This window comes from Cebus imitator, unplaced genomic scaffold, assembly GCF_001604975.1.
Source record: "Cebus imitator isolate Cc_AM_T3 unplaced genomic scaffold, Cebus_imitator-1.0 Scaffold32, whole genome shotgun sequence".
Classification (NCBI taxonomy): Eukaryota; Metazoa; Chordata; class Mammalia; order Primates; family Cebidae; genus Cebus; species Cebus imitator.
Genome location: NW_016107347.1, coordinates 5,721,066 through 5,742,417, shown reverse-complemented (window position 1 = coordinate 5,742,417; position 21,352 = coordinate 5,721,066). Strand labels below are relative to the sequence as shown.

The 21,352-nt window shown below is 45.0% G+C and overlaps 1 pseudogene across 1 annotated transcript; it reads right to left on the bottom strand.

Moving 5' to 3' along the window:
* Positions 1–19,930: 19,930 nt before the first annotated feature.
* LOC108301174 lies at positions 19,931–21,107 on the bottom strand (annotated as a pseudogene). Its single transcript, XR_001823761.2, has one exon. The product of XR_001823761.2 is annotated as a dnaJ homolog subfamily A member 1-like (transcript).
* Positions 21,108–21,352: the final 245 nt, after the last annotated feature.

The following is a 21,352-nucleotide window of genomic DNA, read 5'->3' as shown; positions in this document are numbered from 1 at the left end:
CTCCCAGATTTAAGTGATTCTCCTGCCTCAGTCTCCTGAGTAGCTGGGATAACAGGCACGCAGCACCAGGCCTGGCTAATTTTTTTTTGTATTTTTAGTAGAGACGGGGTTTCACCATATTGTTCAGGCTGGTCTCGAACTCCTGACCTTCTGATCTGCCCGCCTTGGCCTCCCAAAGTGCTGGGATTACAGATGTGAGCCACGATGCCGAGCAATACTTAATTACAGCTATATTTCTACTCAGGACCTGGCATGTGACTCCTGTGAACCCTGTGAAGACGGTTTCAAAGTGGAGTGTAATTCCTGTCACCTGGAATGTGCACCAGCCCGAGTAATTTGCTTCTAATGACTAGAAGGTGGTGAGATGGTCTGGGGCTATTGAGGCTACATCATAGCAGGCATTGATGCTTCTGCCCTGCTGCCTCCTGGACTGTTCACTCAGGGACAAGCCAACTGCGATGTCATGAGGACACTCAAGCAGCTCCACAGAGAGACACTCATCAACAGTAACCAACTTGACATGACCATGTAAGTGAGCCACCTTGGAAGTAGGCATACCAGCAGTCTTCCAGCTGAGGTCCCAGGGGTTCCTGCTGGGCTTTGTCTAAATTCATGACATGCAACAACTGTGAAGTAATAATTATTTTAATCCACTCGGTCATGGGGCAATTTGTTACATAGTGATAGATAATTAATACAGGAATACAGATAGATCTGGACTAAGAGGTGACTGTAAATGTTTAACTGAAGAGAAAACCTTTTATTCCCTTATAGTGGACTTTTCCACATCAAAGCTTCATCCATGTATTTACTCACACATGCATCCATGCATCCTTCTATCCATCCATCCATTTTCCACCCTCCCATCCTTGTATTAACACACCAAACTACCCAGCTGCCAAACTAACCATCCATCTGTCCGTCCGTCCGTCTGTCCATCCGTCCATCCGTCCGTCCGTCCGTCCGTCCATCCGTCCATCCATCCATCCATCCATCCGTCCATCCATCCATCCAACAAATGCTCCATGAGAGCAAGAACTCTGTCTTCCTTATTCATTTTTATGTCCGCAATGTCCAGAGCAATGCATTGCACCTAGCACTCAACATATATTTGTTAAATGAATGGGTAATTAATGTTTTTCCAATCTTCAGAGAGTTCTCAGTGTAAGAGTAACCGGTAAGAATATCAATAATTGGAACTCAAAGAATGCTGTAGTAGAGATGGATGTGGGTATCCAGAGGACAGAGGAAAGGCATGTGATTCAGGGCTACAGGGGTACAGTGAAGTCAAGAAAGATCCGATGTTCAAGCTGAGTTTTAAAGGATAAACAGAGTTGTCCAGGAATTTGGGGCAGGGCTGGCCTGAGAACATAAGGAGTATATGGAGAGTGGCTGCATTGTGGGTGCCTGGAATTCATTATTCTCTTTATTTGAAAGAGTGTGGGGGGGTCAGAAGACACAGGTATAAGGAAGCTGCATGACCCGGCCTCAGGAGCAGCAAGAACATCTTCAGGGTAGTTCTGCACCTTTAAGGAAATCCAGTCCCCCTTTAGGCACCTCCACTCGACCCAACACCACCAGGCTTATTCTCATCCTCACTCATCTTTTCTCTATGTTACTTTTTAATTTCTATAATCTTGGTCTGCTCATACTCTGGTTCATTTTATCTGCCTGTCTGGTTAACACATAATTACCTTTTAAGACTCAGGTCAAGAATCAAATCATCTCTTTTATGCTGAATTTTCGAGATCAGTCTGCCCCCTGGTAGATTGGACCTACTCTTACAGCCCCATCCTTGCCTTTCATCCTGCTGGCTTCAACACCTGCTGCTGATGGACTCATGCTCTTGGCTTTCCCAGTTGGAATTCTCCAGAGAGAGAATCTGATTGCTTGGTCTTACCTAGCTATGGGTTACTAGTGTACCTGAAGTCTGGCTGCCTTCAGGACAGATGCCTGTCCTTGATCCAGTCAGCTGTGGCACAGGGAGATGGGCAGGGATATGAGGTACAAAATGGCCCCCTAGGGCCGCCTGTGCAGCAGTCTGACTGCAGGAAAATCCCCTGAAGAGAGGCTGTGAGCTATAGGAGGACAATGGCAAGCACAAGGTTTTGGATCTTGTAGCAGACAGCTTTTGGTGCCCGACATCACATCCCCTTGGCCTGCCTCTGGCTCTTTAGTTGCTGCAGTGGTGGAGGTTCTGTGCAAGCTCAAGCCAGCTGTTCAATGAGAGGTTTCACTTCCAGCATGCTCCACCTTCTGCCCCTGTGAGTCTCTCAGGCCACAGGGCTTCACTTGAAGAGGGTCGATGGCTGACATACTCCAGGTTAACCTCATGCAGTGGGGGCTGGAGTGGTGGGTCACTGTTCTAGACTACCACCTTTCAGGTGGACAGCCCCGGAAGTGACTCAGGAAGCATCTCCAGGTCTTTGCAGAGCTGAGTCTCTGTTGCCTTCCACAGTGGTGTCCCTGTTGTGCCACACACTGGCATCGTCTCTTTGTCTCTGTTTCTGCTCCCTCACTCTGGGGACAACCCAGACAACCCCATGAATGATCTGCATCCAGGTCTTAATCTTAGATTCTGTACTCAGGGGATCCAACTAAGATTTATTCTGAAGGCAAGAGGGAGACCTGGAAGCCTTTTTTTTTTTTTTTCCCACTTTCTGATAATAATCCTATAATGAACTCTACGCATTCTGCTGGGTGGAGAGGATGTAAGCACAATATGTCGCAGTCCCTGGACTCAAGGAGCTTATGACCTCCTCCTCCTTCTCCTGTAAACTTTTCAAAGTGTTTTTATTTCCATTATCTCATTTGGCCTTCTCAGCGACCTTTCCAGGAAAGCAGTGCAAACATCATTATCCCCACCTTACAGAAAAAGCGAAGAGACATAGAAAGGTCAAAGCAGTTTCCAAGGTCACGCAGCTGGTGAGTGGCCTTTTAGGCAATTAAAATCTTTGGCTGACTCTATGAATTATCTTAGTTACCCTGAGAAAGCAGTGTTAAAAGGAACACACTGGCTGTAATTTAATTATTCACTTGCCTTCATTATTTTTTCTTTGTGTTCTCTGTTTCTCCTCCACTTTCCAAATATTGTACTGGCTTTTAATCAGTGCTATATAATTTCTTCTGTGAAACTAGGTCAATGTACAATATGTTAACATAGCTTTCCTTTTACAGTTTAAACAAAATTCTTGCAAAACTGAAACTTAAGGGGAAAAATCCCTTTGACTGCAACTGCATAAGTCTTACCCCTGATGTGATGGGATTTGCATTTTAGAACGACCAGTGTGGAGGGCGGCATGGAGGAGAGCCTGGAAGGGCACAATTACTTTCCCTCCCAAGGTGCTTCAACCCCTCTCCACAGCTTTAAATAACATCTTTAGGCTGCTGACTCACACTGTCTTATCTCCAGCCCCAACTTCTCTTCTGAGCTCCAGATTGGCATATCCAGCCCCCTAATTGACAGCTCTACTTAGATGTCTCACAGGCACTGAAACTTAACAAGTCCAGAATGAACTCGATTTTCACTCTTTCCCCAAATTGTTTCTCTCCCAGTGTTTCCTCTCTTGGTAAGTGGCTCCACTATACCCAGCTGTTCAAGCTAGAAACCTACAAGTTGTTCTTGAACTTTTCTCTCTCACTCTCCAATCAATTAGCAAGTCTGGCAACTGACACCTTCCAAATATGTCTCAGATCTGTTGACTTCACCCCATCCTGGCCACTGTACCACTCAAGCCATCGTCATCCTCTGTCTGAGCTATGGTAGTATCCTCCTAACAGTTCTCTCTCTTTCCTTCCACTCTTGCTTTATATTGAGGCGGAGGTGGTGGTGAAGGGAGAAATTTTCCTCCTGTTGCCTTTGTGTTTCCATGTGGAGGCGCCACCATCAGATGAACAGTCCCGGCCACCCTTGATGATCTGAGTGGTAAGTTTAGGAGAGGGAATTAGCACGAATTGCTTATCTACTTGCCTTCTCTAACCACGGGAACTACCTGCCTCAGGAAGGCTGTATTAGTTTTCTAATGCTGTGCAACAAATGACAAAAAAAATCAGCAGCTGAAAATAACATGCAAATACTGTTGCACAGTTTCTGTGTCAAGAGTCTGAGGCCGGGCGCGGTGGCTCATGCCTGTAATCCTAGCACTTTGGGAGGCCGAGGTGGGTGGATCACCTGAGGTCAGGAGTTCAAGACGAGCCTGGCCATCATAGAGAAACCCCATCTTAAAAAAAAAAAAGAGTCTGGGCATGGCTTAGCTGAACCCTCTGTGCAGGGTCTCCTAAAGCTATAATCATGTGTCAGCCAGACTGTGTGATCATCTGGAAACTTGACAAGGGAAGAATTAGCTTTTTTTGTTGTTGTTCATTCAGGTTGATGGCAGAATTCATTGATTCGAGGTTGTGTGACTGAGAGCCTGCCTTTGCCAGCTGGTGGCTGGGGGTCTGCCTTAGGTCCCTTCTGCAGTTCCTTGCCGTGGGCTTCCTCAACGTGGCTGCTTACTTCATCAAGCCAGCAAGAGGAATCTCTTGATCCACCCTGCCATGGCAGTCTTACTTAAGGTAATGCAACCATGGGAATGACACACCCTCACCTTTGCCATATAATATAATTTAAGAGAGTGACAGCCCATCATTTTTGCCACATTCCATTGGTTAGAAGCGTTCATAGGGAAGGAATTACACGAAAGCATGGACACCAGGGGAGAGTGTCAGGAAGGGGATGACAGCAACAGTCTCAAATGTTGTAGAGATTTCAGGGGGGAGAAGAGTCCATGTACTTGGCAACTAGGAGGTCAGAAGTGATTTTAACAGGGGCAGTTCCAGTGGAATATGGGACAGAGAGTGAAGGGGAAGGAAGGCAGCAAGTGTAGACTTATTCTGCACAAAGTTTGGTTGTGAAGAAGAGGGGCTAGTACAAAAGAGATGCAGAAGCCGTTTTCAGTCACACACCTTTGGAGTCCAAATTTCTTCCAGGGATACCGTGAGTAACCCAATAATATCTAATAACACGTTTTTTCTAGTTAACTACTAGACTCGATTATGTTGCATAAAATTTAGATTCTGTGATGAAATGGTGAGCCTGAAGTTCTGAGATAGTAATTGTGGAGAAAAAGAGAGGGCTGTGGAAAAATGCTTTAACAATAGAAGATAGTTGAGCAAGGCCGAGGGAAAGAATCAGCAGAAGGAGAAGGGTGGAGATCGCACACTGAGAATGACTGAGACAGCCACGTCCTTGAGGAGGGGGAAGTAGGAGATGGGAATCTAGGGTAGAAGTGGCAGGGCTGGCCTTGGACAGGTGGAGGGACATTGCTTTCACTGAGGCCAGAGGGAAAGTGGTGAAGATGGAAATGAAGAAAAGGAAGGTTGCATGAGTGTCATGCAGGAGGTGGAGGTAGTCAGTCCAATTCTCGTGGCCTCTGTGTTCTCTGCTGAGGAGGAGGTGAGGTTGCTGGCTAAGTCTGAGAGCAAGGTGACGACAGGAGGTAAAGGGCACATTTGTCTGATCATGGTTCCTGGCTTCTTTACAACACTGCCATCGATTCACAGGCTCTGTTCAAGTTTCACTGATTGTTCCAGTAATGTTTATTATACAGCAAAAGGATTCAATTTAGGATTACGCATTGCATTATTTGTCATGTCTCTTTACTCTCTTTTAATCTGGAAGCGTTCCCTCAATCTTTCCTTTGAAAATTATAGGCCAGTTATTTTGTAGAATCTTCTTCAACTTGGGCTTATCTGTTGTTTCTTTGTGATTTATACATATAACCATATACATATGTACATATACATATGACCTACATAGGTTATATGCCTTGGGCACAAATATCACGGGAGTGATGCTGTGTTCTCACCACATCCTATTAGGTGGTACATGAGTTCTGTCTGTCCCATTACTGATGATGTTAACTCTGATGATTTAATTAAAGTGGTATCTACCTGACCTCTCCCCTTTAAGTTATTCTTTTTTTTCCTTTGTAATTAATAAGTATTTTGTGAGGAGGTACTTAGTTGCTATGTAAATACCTCTTTATCAAATTTTATATCAATTTTTCAATTTATTCCTTTATTTATATCAGTAGTAACTCATGGTTTTCATTTTATTCATAGGGTTATAATGTTACTAATATCGTTTATTTTCATGATTTCTTCACCAGATGTAACAATTGCAATCAACTTTAAGCTGGTTTTGGGTCTCTTTTGATACATCTCTATCATTCTTTGAACACTTTCTTACTTTTTTGCAAAGCAGGATGCCCTAGGCTCATTCTGTACTTTCCCTGCCCGGGTCATGTGCTATGGACAGAATTGTGTCTCCTCAAAATTAATATGTTGAAGCCCTAACCCCCAATATGACTATATCTGGAGATAGGGCCCCTAAGGAGGTAATTAAGGTTAAATGAGGTCCTACAGGCAGGGCCTTGATTTAATAGGATTAGTGTCTTCAGAAGAGACCAGAGAGAGCTTGTTTTCTTTCTCTCTCCCACCAATGAAGGACACAGTGAAAAGTCAGCCATCTGCAATCCAGGAAGACCGTACCCTCAAGAATGGAATCACCTGTCATCTTGATCTTGGATTTCCCAGCCTTCAGAACTGTGAGAAATAAATGTCTGCTTCTTACGCACCTAGTCTGTAGCACTTTGTATGGCAGCCCCAGTAGACTAAGGCATCATGGAATTAGCCATTTTTCTTTTCCTTTCCTTTCTCTTCCCTTCCTTCCCTTCCCTTGTCTTTCTCCTTCCCCTTCCCCTTCCTCCCTCCCTCCTTCCTTCCTTCCTTCTGTTCTTTTTTTCTTTCTCTCTTTCTTTTCTTTTTTTTTTTTTTTTTTTGGCAGAGTCTTGCTCTGTCTCTCAGCCTGGAGTATAGTGCTGGGATCTCCACTTACTGCAACCTCGGCCTCACAGGTTCAAGCAATTCTCATGCTTCAGCTTCCTAAATACCTGGGACCACAGGTGTGTGCCACCATGCCCAGCTAATTTTTTTGTATTTTTAGTAGAGACAGAGTTTCATCATGTTGGCCAGGCTGGTCTTGAACTCCTGACCTCAAGCGACCCACCTGCCTCGGCCTCGCAGCGTGCTGGGGTTACAGGTGTGAGCCACCATGCCCAGCTGGAATGAGTCCTTTCTCTAAGATGCCCTAGTTCCTTTTACTTGAGAATAGTATTTAGAAGCCACAAACTGGGTGCTGCATGTCCTCCTTATGATGGAGATGTTGCTGCTTTCTCGGGAGGCAGAGCTAGAGAATATATGTACCTGCACGTGTGTATATATATGTATCTATTTTTATATCTATTTATTTAGATTAAAAACCACTCCGCTACCTCCAATTCCAGTTCCAAGCCACAGTGTTGATTCTAGTTTTCTCCCTTTCCATTTTTGTAATTCCCATGTCTAACAGTAAGAAACCTAGCTCTATTATTCTTAATGTATTATTTGTTCAACTTCCCTATATGTTGCCACCTCCCGTTGCCACCCCTGTGTGGCACAATCCTCTACCACAATCCTCCTCTCCCTCTCAAGCTCCAATACCCATACAGTGATGTCCCACCCCATGTAAACATCCTTCCCATTCCTCTCAGGGCCTGACACCCTGTCCCAGGTCACCTTTTTATGCAAGTGCCCCCTTTATTCTACTCAGGCCTTAATACCCTGCACTGGGCTGTACCCCCACATGCATGCTGTCTTATTCTGGGCTGTGTATTAGTCAGGGTTATTCAGAGAAACAGAACCAATATGATGATAATTGGCTCACGTGAGGCTCATGTGACTCAGAAGGCTGAGAAGTCCCACAGTATGCCATCTATAAGCTGGAGCCAGGAAAGCTGGTGGTGTGATTCAGAGTCCAATGCTTGGGAACCGGGGGGGCAATGGTGTAACTCCCAGTTTGAGGCCAAAGGCCTGGGATCTGGTTGGGAGAGGTGCTGGTGTCAGCTTCAGAATCCATAGGCCCAAGAGCCAAGAGCTCTGCTGTTCAAGGGCAGGAGAAGATGGATGTCCCAGCTCAAGGAGAGAGCGAGAATTTGCTCTTTCTCTACCTTTTTGTTCAATCTGGGCCCTCAACAGATTAGACGATGCCTGCCCACACTGGGGAGGACAGATCTTCTTTACTCAGTCTACTGATTCACATGCTAATCTCTCCAGAAACACCCCCACAGACACACCCCGAATTCATGTTTACCAGTGATCTGGGCATCCCCTAGCCTAGTAATGTTGACACACAAAATTGACTAACACAGCCTGCCTCCACCGAATACTGCAGGCTGGGTTGCTTGAACAACAGAAATGTGTTGCTTACAGTTCCAAAGACTTGAAAGTCTAAGATCAAGGCACCTGCAGATCTGGTGTCTGGTGAGGATGCTCTTCTTGGTCTGCAGGTGGCTGTGTCTTACATGGATGGCTGTGTCTTAATTGTGTCCTTACATGGCAGAAAGCAGACAGCAATCCCATATCTCTTCCTCTTTTCTTTTTAAATTTTCGAACCAGATTTCTTTTTTTTGAGATGGGGTCTTGCTCTGTCACCCAGGCTAGAGTGCAGTGGCATGATCACGGCTTACTGCAGCCCCAACTTTTTAGGCACAAGCGATCCTCCCACCCCAACCTCTTGAGTATCTGGGACTACAGGTGTAAGCCACTATAGCTGACTAATTTTTGTGTTTTTTGTAGAGACAGCATTTCACCATGTTGCCCAGGCTGATCTCGAACTCCTGAGCTTAAGAGATCTGCCCGCCTCAGCCTCCCAAAGTGCTGGGATTACAGGCATGAACCACTGCACCTGGCTTCCTCTTCTTTTCATAAGGGCACTGTCTCATTCGTGAAGGATCTACAGTCATGACCTAATTATCTCCCAGAATCCCCACCTCCTGCCATCACACTGGGGACTTAAGCTTTAACACATAAATTTTGGTGGATACAAATATTCAGTCTCTATCTTCCTTACTCTCTTGGACTCTGACATTTTCTCCTCTGTGGATACCATCTCTCCTTACCCTGCTCGGGCTCCATTACTCTGTGCTCTCCCCACTCCACTCAGGCTTTGATATTCTGCACTAGACCTGCCCCCTCTTCCCTTGTGAAGACAATTCACCTTAGTCCGGCTCTGACAGCCTACTCTGGTTCACCACAACTGCCTCCCCTTCCCCAGTGCAGATGTCTAATTTGGCCCTGTCTAATGGCTTTTGAATGGAATTGTTTACGAAGGTAAGAGAAGAGGAAGAAGAGTAGGAAAAGGAAGAGTAAGCCCTTTATCAACTGACTCTCCAAGGCAGAAGCCAGAAATTCACTTTCCCCTTTCAGCAGCCCTTGTAACTTAGGCACAGACATGTGAATCTGCCAACAGCTGGACCTATATTAGTTTAGATGAGAATGACAGGGAAAGCAGCGTTTACCCTGTGATAAGTGTGGTGGTGGAGCTTTTTGCATTCAGTCCTCAGTGAGGGCTGCTGTATGTGTGATGAGTGGCAGGGACAGTGATGTCTTTTGTCTTTTTTTTTTTTTTTTTTAATTTGAGACAGGGTCTCGCTCTGTTGCCCAGGCTGGAGTTCAGTGGTGTGCTTTCGGCTCACTACAACCTCAACCTCCCAGCCTCAAGCAGTCCTCTAGCCTCAGTCTCCCAAGTAGCTGGGACCACAGATGTGTGGCATAATGCCTGGCTAATTTTTGTATTTTTGTAGAGATGGGGTTTTGCCAGATTGTACAGGCTTGTCTCAAACTCCTGGGCTCAAATAATCCACTGGCCTCAGCCTCTCAAAGTGCTGGGATTACAGGGTGAGCCTCTGCGCGCAGGCAGTGTTGTCTTTATAGGAGCCCCTGCAGAGTGTTTGGGAGCATTGTTCTTAATTGTGTAGCCTCTGAGCCCACTCTATGGCTCTTCTAGAGATTCTTTGAATTATCTAATCCTTTTTAACAGCTTCCTTTTGTTTAAACTACTTAGAGTGGATTCTGTTGTCTGCAACTAACAACACTGATTTTTTTTTTCTTTTGTATCCCTTATGATGCCATTGTAAATCTTTGCTAACATGACCGTTCTGCAAGAACTTCACTTTCACCAGGGCCTCTACTTCTCTAGGTGATGTAGTAAACAAATATTTACTAAGTCAAAAGAGTGTTTATTAACTTACAGGCTATTTAGTCAAAAAGCAGGAACTTATTTAACTGATCTTTAATGTGTCTAGCACTCCAGGATTTATACATCACAGATATTGAACTATCCTTAAAAAATATACACACTTCAGCAGTGTTTTAAAATCAGAAGTACCTATCAGTATCATCAGGGAGACTTTTTTTTTTTTCTGAATGACTGAGCCTCTCCCAGGGAAATTCATATTTGGTAGGTTTGAGTTGGAACCCTAGGAACCCATAGTTTGTAAAAGCTCCCTGGTTGATTTTGATTCACCACCATAACAAGAGTATTTGAACTAATAGGTCTTATCCTCATGGTGCTGTCTATTTGAGTGGATGGATAACACACTCAGGTAATTAGCAGAAATTTAGGGAGGTCCCATGGTTAGTGAAAGGAGGACCAGGCTCAGAGGCTGTATGGTGGGGCCTAGAAGTCAGAAAAAAGGGGGCTAGTGTCAGCTTAGCAAACCCTCTAAGAGCTTGGAACTAAGGTTGCCTTTAGAGATAAACTAATAAAAACAACTTTCGGCTGGGCGCGGTGGCTCACGCCTGTAATCCCAGCACTTTGGGAAGTCAAGGTGGGCTGATTGCCTGAGCTCAGGAGTTTGAGACCAGTCTGGGCAACCTGGTAAAACCCTATGTCTGCTAAAATACAAAAAATTAGCTGGGCGTGAAAGCATGCACCTGTAGTCCCAGCTACTCAGGAGGCTGAGGCAATTCTCCTAGAATTGCTTGGAGGTTGCAGTGAGCCAAGATTGTGCCACTGCACTCCAGCCTGGGTGACAGAGCGAGAAACAACTTTCAGGAGATGTAATCATATGTCCATGATTTATTCAAACCAAAAGATTGTTTGTAATATGAGATTTAAGAATTTGGGAACACCCAAAACACCTTAGGTGAAATCTTAAGGAGGCAGGACTGAAATGTGTTTGTCACTTAGTAGTAGTAACCCAGTGATTAGGTTCTAATCATTACATCCATATAGGAAAAGTAAGTGTACTCTAAAGAAGATGGGTCAGGTTCAAACCTGAGCAGTGCTGCCACTTTGGGCTGGTCTCTGCACATAGCGAAACATTCTTAAAATCCTCTGTACCCATATACCACCCCCTCATTATGGCAGCTGTTCCCCCAAAGGCTCTCCTTGCTCTCTTTCCAGACCACTCCTATCCCCTGGGCTCCTTCTTCACTCCTCTTGCCTTCTGAGTCTCTTTTTCCCTCTGTTGCCATGTGTCTTGTAACGTTAACCTGATTAGCTTTTACCCTCTCCATTTCACACATAGCCTAATCCCACAAATAGAGAGTAGAGGAATTTTCCTCAGAATACAGGGGGAAGGGGAAAGACTGAAGACATTCATATTTTTGTCTTTACCTGAAATATAAGAATTATACTTAAGGTTCTTTTGATAGGAGTATCCAAAATCAACTCAAGCTCTTTAAAGTCAAAAGAACAATTTATTGTATATATTCATGGAATCAAAAAAGAGCTTGACAAAGCTGTCTAAATGGGCAAGAATCAAGGCATCTCTAGGGGCTTAACATGAGATATCTGTGGGTCCTTCTTTTAGGAGAAAGGTCCCAGACTTTTCACTGTGACCCACTGAAGAAGAGCAAAACTTTGAAAGCTTTCAATTATTTCCAGCTTCCAGAAGATCAAGTCCTATGACATGAATGATCACCGTACTAAGTTGCAAGGGGGAATATGCATACATATGCATGTAAAGGGTGTGATGATTGTTATTTGAATGGTAATTAATAGTTTCAAAGTCTAATTATTGAAAAATCATAGGCCCAAAAGATCACTATGCACAACAAACTGGTAATTCTAAAGCTGAACAAGTATAAAACCAAATTTATGGTAATTTATAATTAATGACCAGTGTGACCAAGAAACTCACAGGCAATTCAAAGCAACACTGGTGAAGCACTGACAATGAAGTCCCGGTTTGTACCCCAATGGCAGGAATTCCAGCTCCCCGTGTGTGCGTGCACTGTGAGAGCACCCCAGTGCTGAGGCCTTGGCCTGGCAGGCAGCCTCCATAGCAGAATACAGAATTAGAGTTCTCTGGACATTCTATTTCGTTTTTTCATTAAAAAAATTTTTTTAATAGATTTTTGGGAAACAGGTGGTGTTTGGTTACATGAGTAAGTTCTTTAGCGGTAATTTCCGAGATTCTGGTGCACTCATCACCCAAGCAGTGTACACTGTACCCAGTGTGTAGTCTTTTAACCTTCACCCCCCTCCCACCCTTTCCCCCAAGTCCCCAAAGTCCATTGTATCATTCTTACTCCTTTGCATCAGGACACTCTTATAACAATCATTTTACTTTGTGAATTACAGATTTTAGAAACCCCTAATGACCACTTAGTACATTATTAGGAAATAGCCCCTCATGATATATACAAATTTATGACTTTATGTATAAAAATCATTTTCACCTGAGAATTTTCACATGAGGATCTGCATTTTGGGTTAGTCTGAAGGTCACCAAGAAGCTCCTGTAGTAATTTGGGAGTCACTGCTCTGGAAATTTTCCATGAGCTTGTCTGAGCAACTAACAGCTCATCTTCCTCAGATCAAAATCTCCGATTCCCAAGGCTGAGATTCTTAGGAACCCAGCTTGAGCCAGGCGTCCACTCCAGGGTAGTCCTCTGTGGGGTTGGAAAAGTGGAGAAGAGAGGTGGAAGGACCTCTTAATAAAAAGATGTTTTGTTTGTTGGGACTACCTGTGGGTAGAGAGGGCAATTCCTGGGAGGGGGTGATAATATCCACGAGTAACAACGACAATAAATACTGGGTCAAGGTCATAAAACTTACACCATACCTTGCCCTTCCAGAGGGAACTGTGATCTATTTGTTTTTGTTTTTTTTTTTTATTTTTAGAGATGCTGGCTCTTGAACTCCAGGCCTCAAGAGATCCTCAGGTCTCAGCCTTCCGAGTGGCTGAGATTGGAATCTTTATTTTTGCCTCCAGCCTTTGGGTAGCTTGAAGAAAACTTTAGATTCAGTTCAATTGAAGACAAACAATGTAAATGATACCTCTAGGAAGTATCCAATCTCTCTGTGTAAAAATACATGGTTTCCCAGCTTTCAGAGTCTTCTGGCCCCTCACCCCCGATCCCGACTGCCCCCTTGGAAACATGCGATGGTGCTCCTGGTTCCTGGAGTCTCCAGGGCTCTGTCTTTTGTCTCTAGCCCGGTCACTGCTTGCACGGCTGAAGCTGGCAGCTAAAGGGATTTGTGATTTGGCCTCTCAGCCTGGCCAGGGCTCCGCATTCCTCACTGGTGGACTCAGCTGTCCATTAGGGTTCTCGGTGGAGCTCCTTCTGAGTTTCTGTTCCGTCCCCCACCTGGCTCCCTAGCCCTAGTGGTCTGCTCATGGTCTTCGCTGTGGTGGAACTCCAGGAAGGCAAAGCCTCCAGAGCTGAGAGAAGCACAGGAAAGCAAATTACCACCTGGTTCTGCCTAACTGGCTACTGAGCCCCCATGTCTGTGCTCTGCCACGAGGGGTCTCTGTGTTTTTAGCCCTTTTCATTTCCTGGATGTTTCAGAAGCTCAGTTCCAACTGTGGTGTGTGTGTGGTAGGTGGCTTGAGAGGTGTGTGCGTGTGTGTGTGTATGTGTGTGCTGTGTGTGTAATATGTATGTGGTGTGTATGTACATGTATGTAGGTATGTGCTGTGTGTGTGTTGTGTTATATATGTGGTATATGGTACGTGTGGTATGTAGCAAGTGTGGTGTGCATGTGTGGCATATATGGCATCTGTATGCATATGTGGCGTACGGTGCATATGTGCAGTGTGTGCATGTGTGGTATATGGTGTATATGTGTGGTGTGATGTGTGGTCCATATATGGTGTGCGTGGTAGGTGGTATGTGTAGTGTGGTGTGGTGTATGTGTGGCATATATTGTGCATGTGTGGTGCGTGTATGTGTGGTATGTGTGATCATGTGTGATGGGGAGTGTTCTCATTTCTCTCTCTTTTTCTCATCTCCTTTCCCCATTATCCCTCAGGACCGAAGGAAGGCTTTCCTCACTGGGTTCCATCCTGCATCTGCCACAGAGAGAGTTTCTAAAAGCTGGTTTCTGCAACACTAAAGGGGAAGATAAAGGAGTTTGGAAGATGGTAGCCGGTGCTTATGGAATACTTGCTATGCTCCAGATACCTTCTAACTGCTTCTAAGTGTTACAGTGCTTGACATCTAGAAAGAATTCAATAATATTACGTTTTGCATATATTAGCTCATTAATTTCTCACAGAAATCCCCTGAGGTCAGTGTTATTATTACCCCATTTGAAAGATAAGGAGACTAAGTCCTAGAGAAATTCAGTAACTTGTTCAAGGTCACACAACTGGTAAATGGCAGAACACGGACTCAGCCCAGATATTTCGCCTCTAATTTTCTCATTTTAGTCAACTGGCAATTCCTCCTCTCTCAAGACAATAGCCTGAATCTAAAAATTAGTGCCTTGCGGAGAAATCTCATTTTAAATGTCAATAGCATAATATTAGCTCTTTATTTCTTTTTGCATTATTCTGGAACAATGTAATCTCTCCCACGGCAGAGGAATGCTTAGGCCAATTGAGGGAAAAGGTCATATTCTCTGAAAAGCAAAAGAGAAAGACACATTAATAATTTTTCCAAATAGTACCCTCTTTACAATAATAATAACAATAAAAACAATAGTGATGATATAGAAGCAGAAAAATAGGACTGTCACCGGGGCAAACATGGCCAAGCCAACTCACCGTTATCTCCTCCGCAAGGCTCTTCTGATGCACCAAGAGGGCCTCAGCGGAGCGGCGTCCCAGGATGCTGAGAATCCTCTGGAACTCCTAGGGCTTTGCTGCTCACCGAGGCACACTCTGCCCATGTAGCCTGTCTCAGCTACAGGGAGAAGATGCCCTCATTAGGTGTGCTCAAAACTCTGTCTTCTTTGACAGTTGTCTTCTAGGGTAACTAAATAGACTGGCATCCTGTGGCTTGGGTAATTGGGGCTGCCCCTTTTGGTTGAGAAAAAGTTAAGTTTCTGAACCAACAAGACTGAGGACAAGACATAGGGAATGGCAAATTAACCAGGACAAACACCCTCTCATGGTACCCAGCTGAGCAGTCAGACGTCCCCACTGTGTCTCTGTGTGAGGCTGGGGTCCCTGGACAGAAGAGCCTGAGACAAAGGCTGATGTGTGAGGGTTTCTTGGGAGAGTGGGAACCAGACAGCATGAGTGAGAGTCAGAGGGAGTGAAGCAGAATGAAGAGAGAGCTCATTCAAAGACACACTGGCAAGTGGGCTACTCGCTGATTGCCTGGTCGCACAGGATTGCCTGAGAAGCCATTCAAGTTCTCACAATTGTCTGTCTGGAGGAAAGAAAGAGAACCGTTCAGTTAGTTCCCATCCCTCTTTGGTTAGAGATTTGCACCTCCACAACCTGGCCAACGTTAACCCTGTCGTTTCCAGGTTCACCTAGACACAGTGAAGCAAGCAGGGCTGGGATAATGCAGATCAGGTTTGAGCTGAAGATGGTCTGAGCTCACCGAGGAGTGACAGCTGCATGAAACAGGGGAGGTAAGGCCAAGAGTGTCTGGGAGATGCAAAAGATGTATGTGTGGATGAGCCCTCTTCAAAGTGCACAACTGGCAGCGTGAGCTCCACAGGTCACCTCAGCCCTCTGGGTGTTAAGTTTCCTCACCCATAAAGGTGGGGCTGCGGAGATGCTCAGCATGAAGGAAAATCTCCAAAGGAGACCCAAGAAGAAAGGGTGGATAGGGTACCAGCCCAGCAGGTAGGAGAAGACTGCCAGGGAAGGCGTGTCTTGGGGGTCAAGTGAAGGACGTAAGGCCGGGCAGAGGCCTGGGAAGGCTCTCAGGATATGGGGACAACAGAAGTTCACTTTGAGTAGAACAGCAGGTGATTGGGGAATTGAGGAGATGGCAGCCTTTGATGTGTAGTGCCATGTAAAGAGTGGCAAGAAGTGTGGGCTCTGATCCCAGCTCTGCTACTGACAGTGTGACCGTGGACGTCCACTGTCCACCAGCTCCAGGGTGCTAGTTCTCTGTCTGTAAAGAGAAGGAGGTATTTAGGGCTCTTAGAGGTTTGAGTGTTTCCTCACAGCAGCATGGGTGAGAGCAGAGGGGCCTCGTTGGATGGAACTGGTGCTTGTAAGCTGACCCAGCTGTCGGGGTGGACCCTGGCTTTTTATGCCTACAGAACTAGGTATGGATGTCTTTACTGATGTGGCAGGCAGATACTCAGTTCTAAGATTCCTGATGAAATAGCAGGGTTTCTACAGATGGTAAAGCTGAGAGGAAGCTGGACTAAGTAACAGCAGGCACCAGGGAGGTAATACTGGGGTTAGTCAAGCCCAGATATCTAGCAAGGGTTCATGATCTGGGCTCCGTTATGCTGGGAGGAGCACTCACTTATAAAAGTAAGACAGGCCTTAAACCAGTCCTTCCAGGTGACTACTGAGGCAACAGTGATAGCTGACCACCAAACATGCAAGCTCTCCTTCCACAGTGTAGAGGTATTGTTAGGATGCAATTGTCTAGTTAGATTCCATGTTCCTCAATCTACTGTCTTCAGCTGTACCCATAGGACTAGCACTGGGCAAAAGAATGTAAGCAGAAATGATTATGCCATGTATAAACTAAGGAAATGAATGATCAGCTTTGCCTTACTCCACTCCTTTCCCATTCCAAGCCTTAGAGACTGCGTGTTAAAGAGGATAGCATCACAAAGTGGAAAGAGCCTGGATCCTTGAGTCACTGGTTGGAGGAGAGTTGCCTAGAAATATTCTCATTGGTCTTTTCATGAACAAGAAATAAACTTGTTTTCTGTTAAACCAATAGTATTTTGGGTTGCTGTCATGACAGTTAGCTTATCCTATCTAATACAGTGATCTTAGACCCTTTAAATGAGCCCCAAAGCAGGAGGTCAGTTGTTTGGAAACCTGAAACTTGGGGAACCTAAAGATAAGCCCATTGATCAATATTAGATAATATTTATTACTAATACATGCCAGACTTTCTTCTTGGTTCTGAGGATACAATGTTAGGATGACAAAGTCCACACTTTTGCAAGGCTTGCCTGCCAGTGAAGGGAGACAGATAACAAGCTGACAAACTACATGCATTGTTTGTAGTCTCAAAGTATAACATTTTTTGTCATCCACTGCGTATTTGAAGTATATGCAGTGGTCGTGATATGTTCCTATAATGGAAATGTGGGTAGATCTCATGATAGTTCTACCAACTCCTAGGTTATAGACAATTCCTTTAGTCACTTTAAGTTGTAAAAACAGCCTCAGTTTAAAAACTGGATCGTCTGGTGGAAAACAATGATTAAGTGCTTCTATTGCATCCAAAGGTTGAATTAGCACCTTTGAATTATGGCCTGTAGTTGATGGCATCCTGACTCTGGGGAAGGAGGTGTAGTTTTTTTCTGTCTTATTTTGTCTTCTTTCCCATCTTACCTCTTCCTGACTGGTATATTGCTTCTTTCAAAGGGGTAGTGTGTGTGAGGGGGTGCTGGTGGTGGCAAGGGATGGGGCAGTCCTTGCGAGAGTGGCCTGGGATATTTTGTGTTCTTTAGGCCTGATAGATGGTTAAAGCTGACTATTTGGCCCAGGTAGATGCATCTTAATTGTGAGAGTTTATTTGCTATTCTTTGTTAGCCCCTAGGAAGAATAGGCCTCTACTTTCAGCTTCTTCTTCTTGCTGGAATTACTGCCTCTTCTAGATGCCCACATTGAGCAGAACTCAAGATAACAGCTCTCTGATTTTTCTTGCAAGGTCTGTCAGTCCACAGAATATATTCAAGCATCTCTCTTTACAACAGGCTCTGAAAATGCAGACTGGAACCAATATAACACCCTCTGTCCTGTTTTCCCAGACTTACCACTTAAGTTTTTTCAGTGAGTCAAGCATAAGTTCAATATCTAACACTCCTCTCACCTGACCAACTTGAGAGAATACACAGGATGCTCTCTAAATGATCGTCGAAAGCTCTCTCACTCCAGGATTGAAGGAGGCAGTACTCCCCATTTTTAACCTTTCCCCTTGAATAGAAGGAGTTGACTCTCATAAGACAGCAATCACCCCTTCCAAAGAGATCCTCCAGGGGTCTTCATTCTGAAGGTCTCCCATGTATACACATGGATATAATTTGTCTCTGTGTCCGCACCCAAATCTCACATTGAATTTTAATCCCCAGTGGTGAAGGGGGCCTGGTGGGAGGTGATTTGATCATGGGAGCAGATTTCCTTCATGCTGTTCTTGTGATAGTGAGTTCTCATAAGATCTGGTTGCTTAAAAGTGTGTGGCACTTCTCTCTTTGCTCTCTCTTTCTCCTGCTGGCCATGTGAGACTTGCCTGCTTCTCCTTCGCCTTTTGCCATGATTATAAGCTTCCTGAGGTCTCCCTAGCCATGCTACCTGTATAGCCTGTGAAATTGTTTGTCTATTAAACCTCTTTTCTTCATAAATTTCTTCACATTAGAAGGGACCTCTTCACAGGGCAGCAGGAGAGAGAAGAAGTGAGCAAGACTTATAAAACACTTATAAAACCATCAGATGGTCTGAGAACTCACTCAGTATCATAAGAACAGCAAGGGGAGAACTGGCCCCTGACCCAGTCACCTCCCACCAGGTCGCCCCTCAACAATGGGGGATTACAATTCAAGATAAGATTTGCGTGGGGACACAGAGCCAAATCATATGATCATGGTAAGTATTTTGGATTTTATTCTAACTGTAAAGGTAAGCTGTTGGGGAGCAGAAGGGTTGAGGCAGGGAATGACCTGATCGATTTATATTTTAAAGAGGATAATCAATGGCATGAAAAGAAAGAAGGGAGGATTACTATAGAATGAAAGATGCTTAATGGACAAAAGCAAACACTATGTTTAGATCTAGTTTGGATCCTTATTCAAACAAACTAATTGTAAAAACATATCTTTGAGGCAACCTAGGAAATTTGAATATGGGCTTGGTATTAGAGAGAGGATATTATGTAATTATTATTTATTTTGTTAAGTGTGATAATAGCATAACTTGGGGCTAAAAGAAAGTCTGTTAAGCATATCCTGAGAGAGATAGACATAAATAAGAAATAAGAAAGTCTGTATTCGTTTGAGATGCACAATATGGAAATGGCATGGGGTGATGTTTTATGATGCCTAGGATTTGCTTTGATATATTTCAGAAAAATAATTAAATAACTGGGGTTTTATTATACTATACTTTTATGTAGGTTTTTAAAAATGCATATTAAAAATTACAAAGGAAAAGATCTGTCTGTTGTGTGGAGAATGCACTGCAGTGGAAAATAGTGGAAGCAGAGACCACTTAGGAGCCTTTGCAGTAAGCCAAAGAGAGGGAAGAGACAATGGTGACTTAGAGTGGTAGTCATGGCAGTGGCAGCCCATCTGGAGTTGCTGCTACCATCATGCTGGCTGCAGCAGGGAGGTGTGGCTGGGGCTGCACATTCCATGGAGCCAGCAGGAGCTGGGGACAATGGGAGCCCTGCCCCTTCAGGCCAGGGAGGGCCTGAAGGCTGAGGGCCAGGCTGCCAGTCCCACAGACCAGAGTGGGAACTTGTGGTGCCTCTTCTGGGCCTGCCCATGGCCGCCCAGGGACCAATCAGCATGGACTTACTCCCCACTGAGGCCCCTAAAAGCCCTGGGCTCAGCCAGAGCTGAGCAGATGTCAGAATGACCAGTTGCAGAAAGGATTAGGATATTTTTTTTTGAGCTTTTCTATTTGCTTTTATTCTTCATTTAACTTTTTAAAGCACTAGTATAGTTAAAACAAAATATTAAAACAAAAACAAGAGCAAGTAGTGAGCATATTATGATTACAGTCTTACTCATTCACTACTGCACATAAAATGCCAGCAGTGAGTGTTATTCACTGGCCCATTAAGAGGTCTGGCGCTGAACACCACCTCTGGGGTGATGGTCATCATCCTCATATGCTTCTCCATTGTAATGGTGCCGTCTTTCCTGATTTGGATCAAAGTCCACCAGTTCTACTTGATCCATCTCATCAGTCTCTTCTACTCCTTCCTCTCCGATAGGAGTTTTTCCAGCAAAGACAGTTTATCAGGAGAGAGAAAGCCATTCTCAGGAAAGTTTACCTGAAATTCGGTGATTAGGTGACCCTTTTCATACGGTCTACGGTAAATTGGCATGCCTTCATTTAGTACACACTTGATATCTCCGAGGTGGTGACTGTGGTTCAGTTGTCAAGAGTAGACGTCGGCTTTTGGAAGCCACACAATACTTCAACCAGCTGTGTGTCCATCCACATGCCAAGGTCTCCTCATCTAGTAAAAACAGCATAGTCCTTCTGATCTAAAGCAGTGATAATATCTCCTGGCTCCAGTCCTGGTTCTTGGTCTCCTTCACCATAGAATGTTATCTTCTGGCCATCTTTCATGCCTTTGTCAATATGAACTTCTAGAAGTTTCTTCTCTTGAACTATCTTCCTTCCATTGCAGCTTTTACATCTGTCTTTAGGACTGATCCGCTCCCCATGGTCCTGGCACTGCATGCACGCAGACTGAATTTGCTGAACCATTCCGTTTTTTGTTTGTATGTTTATTGAAGGCTTTACTGGCAAGCAGGAAATGTGGGGAAGAAGCATGGATGTTAGCCCTGGGGTTGGGGTGTGGTCAGACATCTCCTGGCCAGGTCCATCTCTGATGGTCATTCTGGTCATCCCCCAGGGGGCTGGAAGAGTGCCAGCTGAACCATGAGGGTGATGAGGACGACAGCCACATACGGGCCCAGCAGGCCTGCATTGAGGCCAAGCACGGGAGGGTACCCCTGTCCATATGTGGGTCTGTGTGTGTGTGCACGCGGCATGGGAATGTCCCCACCCTGCTGTGGGTCTGTGTGTCTCTGCCTCGTGTTGGGTCTGTGTGCCATGGAGGAGGGAGGTGATGTGTCCCGCCCAAGTGCAGTGCTCAACTCTACACAACAAATACGTGGCAGACGTGGATGAGCTAAAGAGAAGGAGAGAAGAGCTACAGCCCTTTGGGGAGCCCAGACATGGGAGCTCCCAGAGCCAGGGCTATGACACCCTCTTTGGGGCCCTGCGGTTCCTGGAGTCTCCAAGCTTCTGGGTGCCACTGTGTTCCCGGTGGCAGCTGTGGAAGCTGCTTGCTGTGTACCTGGTCCAGCTGCAGCCCTACAGAGAGTCTGCACCCATGCTCACTTGCTTATATACTCTTCACCACT